At 34.1% G+C, this 6,640-nt stretch overlaps 1 long non-coding RNA gene and 1 pseudogene across 1 annotated transcript; one reads left to right on the forward strand and one right to left on the reverse strand.

Moving 5' to 3' along the window:
- Positions 1 to 234: 234 nt before the first annotated feature.
- Positions 235 to 2,353, forward strand: LOC133812409 (uncharacterized). Its single transcript, XR_009883867.1, has 3 exons — positions 235 to 554; positions 1,310 to 2,051; positions 2,148 to 2,353. It is a non-coding gene; the product is annotated as an uncharacterized LOC133812409 (long non-coding RNA).
- Positions 2,354 to 3,298: 945 nt separating this feature from the next.
- On the reverse strand, positions 3,299 to 6,440 carry LOC133812423 (disease resistance protein RPP2A-like; annotated as a pseudogene).
- Between the last annotated feature and the right edge of the window lie 200 nt (positions 6,441 to 6,640).

Raw genomic sequence — 6,640 nt, forward strand, 5'->3', positions numbered from 1 at the left:
TATATTCCATCACACTTCTAATTGCTATTAATGTAACTTAATTAATGCATGTCCATTATATATTGATACCTTTATACATCAATGTATACATTAATAATTAAGTTAAATATCTTGGTTGTGTTATTATCACTTCTTTTTTTATTAAAAAAAATTGGTAACTTAATGCTTATTATTTCAATTTTTTTTAAAAAAAACATACAAAGCAAAGAAAAATGAGTTATTCATTGTAATAAATTTCATGCTCCAAACAGCAAGTGAATATCAAATTCATTACATATTTTTCTTATCACCTTGAAATTTATATACCTTGGTACAATTTTTGTAGTATTATATTTATAAAAGAATATGGACCAAACATTGGACCTGGAAGATAACTCCTTTCATAGCTTTTCATCTTAACAATAGCAGCATCCAGTATCTGGTTATATGTCAGAAAGAACGGGCTTTAACTGGAATGACTTGTGAGAATGGCTTACTTGGGGAAATGGGAGCTTGAGTTTTCACAGCTAACTTTGTGTTTCCTCTGAAGTTATTCAAAATGGCTCATTTTTCAGGTACGTGGTCTTTATTGATTTGTGCTTGAATGTGTTCATGCATCTAGGCATTTGATTGAATGTGTTCATGTATCTAGGCATTGAAATGTCAAATGGAATATAATAATGACTAGTTTATAAAATTTTAATTGTGTTCCAGCAAGAGATTTTCTTTTTTGTCTTGATCTATACAAAAGAAAAATGATTAGCTTCAATTGGGGTTGTTCATTCCTAATGATCATATCCAATCCAACCATCAGATGTTTTTCTTGCTCTGTATATATAATTGTTATTTTTACTGTTAGTGTACATTTTGTGAAATATTATTATGGGTTTATGGTTTTTAATATCTTTGAGACAAGCATCCTTTCTGTTGTTCATATTGCTTTGTCTACAACTATCTCTGTATGTGCTGTTGTTTGGTTTAAGAACAGAAAGGTTGTGTTAAAATACTATGACCTTTTTACAGCAAAAAGGATTTTTCTTTGGGGAAAGTGAAAGATGTTAAGGGTACCTAGTGCTAAGCTTTCTCTAAGCTCTGTATAGCAAGTCTGTTAGTAGTTAAGCATTAGTTAGTTAGTTTCTTATTAACTAACTTTCTGTTAGTTTGTTCGGTTGATTTTACTCAACCATCTTGTATATAAAGCATGCGTAATTCTTCCTCAATCAATGAAATAATACAGAGCATTTTTCCTTTCATTCGTTCATCACAACAAAAGATACTTTTTGGAGATATTTTTTACTTTCCTCATGTCTTGTCTGTTATTGTGTTTCAGATTATTATCCTAATTTCCCTATACAAGCCATGATAAAAGGAGTGATTCAAGCATTAGTTAAATAATACAGCTTGCGTGAATCCCAGATTTGCTAATAAAAAGAGGAAGTTTTCTTTTCTTTTGGCCATTTATCTGCTTCATATTATATTATAATATATGTGTAGCCTTTCACTTAAATGTATATCTGCCTCTGTGTTTTTTGCAAGATAGGAGGAGTGGTCCTTAGCCTTGGAAATCTCTCGACTCCGTATTCTTGGGCTTTTGTTGGTTTGCCAGCTACAGAAGTCATCACCTCAAGCTTTATCTGACAATCTTGAAATAGTGATGCTTCTTTGTGTTGACACTCTCACTTTATCAGCTAGGTACTGAAAATTTATGGATTTTGATGGCAACAAAAAGAACGACCATGAACTACTTCCCCAGCGTTGGCTACTTCTTGATTGCAATTTGACTTGCATCTGCTGTCCACTCATTTAATGCGGCTGATAATGAACAAAAAGCTTAAAAGTTTTCCATCTCATCAGAAAGGAGGGTGTGTTATTGTTGTTCAGATGTTATGATTAGAGAGACATATTTTTTTGGTTAAGCATTTGTTCATGAAAATGAGTTACACAATGTTGAGATAATTCTACCATGAAAACTCAAGACTTCCGCATAGTTGTTTTTTGACATCTATAGGCTGATGCATTCCTTAATTTTAATTTTTTGACATAGTTACAGATGTCCACATTGCCAGATAAGGGTAAGAATTACTCTGGAACCCTTTATATAAACTGGTTTATCTTTATATAAACTGGTTGCAGTTGTTGACTTTTCTGTTAACATTGGGCATTTACAGTTGGGCCAGAAGATCTAAAAGATGGTCATGTCTCTTCCAAGAAGACTAAAGCCGAGACTGCAGAGTTTCTATTTCAGCTTGAGAGAAGAAGATCAATCAAAGTTGGTAGTTCTAGTTCTTTTATTAGAACATAATCAACACAGCACAGCAGTTCCTTATTCGTAAACAGATTTAATTCAATATATAAAATCATTAACTTAAATGCATTCGTTTTGTGTCCATGATATCCTTCCCTCGAGCCCTTGTCCAAAATATTCTATCGTACTCCCCCGTGCAATTAAAATGAGTTCAGAAGGTTTCCCCATGGGCACATTTATTCCCTAGAGCAAAAATTCTTAATCAAAGTCAGTAGTTTCATAGTTTTCCCAAATTTTTTTTTTTATTATTTTCTTTCATTTACATATAAGTCAATATGCACATTTTCCCCATTAGGACGGGTCCCGCGGGGACTCACCCCTATTAGCCGTGGGGATTTCCCACCTTGCCCCCGATGGGGAATAAATGGGGAGGGCGGAGACGTGGATTAAAAATATAAATGGGGACGGGGACGGGAGCACTCCCCATTAATTTCCTGTCCCGTATGCATCACTATTAAGGAGATCACAAGAATAATCTATCAATCATGATAGTGTTATATGAGCATCAATCAATAATGTATGTTAATTATAAACGGTCTAAAATAAACACGATTAATTAAAGGTGCAGCAATGTTAAGGAAGGAAGTTTATGAATTACCTTTTTTATGAAACGCAGTAATGGGAAGTAGTTGCGAGGAATTTTCTCAGTATTTGCACATTGGCTATTCAACACATGGATTCCACACTTTTTTACTAGGCCAACACGATGTTGTTTCCCTTCTTCATCTAAAATGGAGAAGTGAAATGATACCTCAACTGTGTCATGAATAAAGCTGAATGTCTCATTCAAAAACCATATCAACAAGATGTTTGAAATTTTGCGACGTGCGAATTTCTCCTGTTTAGGAAACACAACCACCCATTTCCGAATTGTGTTATCACATTTGATGAAATGGCATTCACAACGAATGATGTGGCTCGTCTCATGAATATACAACTCCTCAAAGTTAACCACCATACATAAAGCTAGCGTTATTGAGTCGATTTCCAGCCAATTTGATGAAAACTTAAAGCCTATAGATGATCCTTCAGACTGTTGTATGAACCAAGATGGTATTTTATCGCCAAAACGATAGAACCCTTTTCAGAGTAAGCTGTTTCCTGCTGCATACAACATAAACAAGAGAATTTCAATTAAGAAATCTAGTCAAATAATTTAAAATGAAAGTTGGTGCGAACATACTTGATTTAAGATTGAATTTTTAGCTGTGTTATAAGCATCACGGTAGCATTCATACTCAATTTTCCGAAATCTTGAACTCTCCAATTCTAAACGCTCTGGTAGGTAGAGAACCTCAAGGTGGCTTGTACAAAAAATACCTATTGGAAGAGATTTAAGATTTATGCATTGCCTCAAATTTAGCATTCGAAGCCCAATTAAAGTTTTAATCGACCTGTATTGTATCTCCTCAATCCCCGAACCATTCAAATAAAGATGCACCAAATGTTCCATAGGCTCCGTGATGTTTGGGAAGCACTTTAATTTGGAACAATAAGAAAGGTCAAGATAATTGAGCAATTTTAACTTGCTAATAGCTGTTGAAACATATTCAAGCCTTGTGCAATCTTTCAGACACAAAACCTCAAGACTTGTACAATAATCGAATGATGATGATGGGACTTGTTTTATTGCTGTTCCACTCAAATCTACTCTCACTATATTCTTCGGAAGCTTTGGAAACATGTTGATACACACGCACCCACCTAGGTTTAGATCCTTCATGCACTCCAACTTACAAATGTCTTCTGGTAGGTTCTTGAGGCTTTTACAATTGTTGAGATCCAATAAAGCTAGATGTCCAAGACTCCAAATTGAATGGTGAAGTTCTTCTATTGCAGTCGAGCGTAAATATATATATTCAATATCTCCAGACAAATGGGAAAGAGTTTTGAAATTAGAACATCCATTAAGATTCAAAGAGTAGTCACGGACTTTGAGACCCTGAAATGGCCCATATCTTAACAAGTCTTCTCTTTTGCTCCAGATATTTGATGTAATTTGGTTCCTAATTATCTTACTAGAATTTTTTTCATTAATTTGTTGAAACCTCAATGAAGGAACCTCAACCAAACTTGTATAACCTTCAAAATCTGCACACTTAAGATTAGCCCCACTCAAATTTGGTATATTAGATAGCTTCTTTGAGAAACAAAGACACACATACTGTAAGCTCTCCACATGCTGTAGGGAAAAAAAAGAAATTAATGAAAAAAAATATATGTTCTTGTAATTATTATACCTAAACATTATTTATTAACAAAATATATCATTTACACTACATATACCTGTAGTCCATTCCAAAGATGCTCAACCTGGCCTAGGGGCATATCGAGGTTTACAAGATTATGTGGAATGAAACTTGATGGCAAGGATTTTAACGGATACTGAACCCACTCGAGATATCTAAGCGCATCTGGAAGAAAATCAAGACCTCCAGAAACACTTAATTTGTAGTTCCCCATGCATACAATAATTCTAAGCAATCTTAGATTGTACATCTCATTGAAAGCGGTAGGTTTTATGTCTATATCATACTTCATGTGAGATGTGTTAAGTGATAATCCTTCAATTGATGAAGTACCCTGAAAATTGACAAGCAATATGACAGCAGATTACACAACTTAAAAATTTGTAATATATATATATATATGTATGACAATTCTCCTATAGGGCTTCACTTTAAGCCCTACCGGTGGAGCTCTTAGTGTTTCTCGACCCGTAAACAGTTTTCAACGAGATTTTTTTAATGACTGTATATATTGTAGTTGTTTAGAGCATCCTGTAAATTTTCAGACAATTCTGAATAGTTTACAGTACCAAAAACTAGGTTCAAAACATGTTGTTTTCCAAGCGCATAAAAAAAATTAATCACGCATGCAACAACATATTTGAACTTAGTTTTCGGTACTGTAAACTATTCGGAATTTTCTGAAAATTTGCAGGACGCTCTAAATAGCTACAATATACACGATCATAAAACAAAATTGCGCCGAAAACTGTTCACGAGTCGAGAACACTGAGAGCCCCACCGGTAGAGCTTAAAGTGAAACACTATAGGAGAATTCTCATATATATATATATATTTACTCTTACATCAACAACACTAACAATATATAATAATAGAATAAATCATTAATTAGTACTTACTAAATAATGTAGCAAAACACGACATACTTCACTAGTAATCCACAACCTATTGCGCTTTTCAGGCTCTTTAGGATTTTGTTGACGAGCAATTTCCCACCCCATTTGTTGCACCAAACTATGCATCCCTACCTTATTCTCATGTGTGATACTAATGAGAGAGTTATTAATGAGATTTCTTTTGGTATCCTTAAATCCACAACCACCCAAAATGTCTTCCACAAACGCTATTCTATTTCCTTTAAAAAAACAGGCAATGTCAAGAAACACATCTCGTTCATGATCATCAAGTCCATCATCAAAACTTATTCTCAATATACCCTGAATCTTTCGATCGAGAAACAGTTTCAACTTGTTTAATGCATTTCTCCACTCTTCTTTGCTCTTTGAATTCAAGTGAGAACCTAAAACTTTTAGAGCCAAGGGCATGCTTGCGACATAATTCACTACTTATTTCGACCACTCCATGTATTTCTTTGGTGGAGAATCTCTTTGGAATGCTTTCAAACTAAAGAGTTGAAGAGCTTCATCATCATCTAGTTGCTCTGCCATGTAGATCCAATCAACCCCAATATTATTAAGCATTTGCTTATTTCTAGTTGTTATAATTACTCTACTTCCATGCCTTAACCAATTAGGATCTCCAACTAAATACTCAAATTGCTCTACATCAGATAGATCGTCAAGAACAATGAGTACCTTTTTACGAGAAAGTGTTTCCTTCACAAACATGTTGACTATATCTTGATGGCGTTCCTCCAATAACTCAGCATAAAGCTTTTCCCTTAAATTGAGCCTATTATGTTTTTGCCATTCTTCCCTAGTATTTTCAAGAAAGCAATGACCTTCGAACCTATTGTAAATTCGAGTAAATAGGGCATGTGCTAGAGTTGTCTTGCCCATTCCATCCATTCCCAAAATTCCTACAATTTGGGCATCTAACGATGACTTGGTGTGAAACAATGATTCAAGATTTTCAATTCGTCTCTCCATGCCAACTAGATCATTCAAAACTTCAATACTTGATGACACAAAATTTAATTTCTTCAGAATGTCATTGACAATTTTATCAATTAATATCACACCTAGAATAATATAACAAAAAACGAATAAAATTTTATCAGTTGGATATGCTGTTGAACACCACAACAAGTGAAAACGTAATTACTTTATTATTACAAAAATAATTACACTAAGACTTGAATACAATA

This window comes from Humulus lupulus, unplaced genomic scaffold (assembly GCF_963169125.1).
Source record: "Humulus lupulus unplaced genomic scaffold, drHumLupu1.1 SCAFFOLD_29, whole genome shotgun sequence".
Classification (NCBI taxonomy): domain Eukaryota; kingdom Viridiplantae; phylum Streptophyta; class Magnoliopsida; order Rosales; family Cannabaceae; genus Humulus; species Humulus lupulus.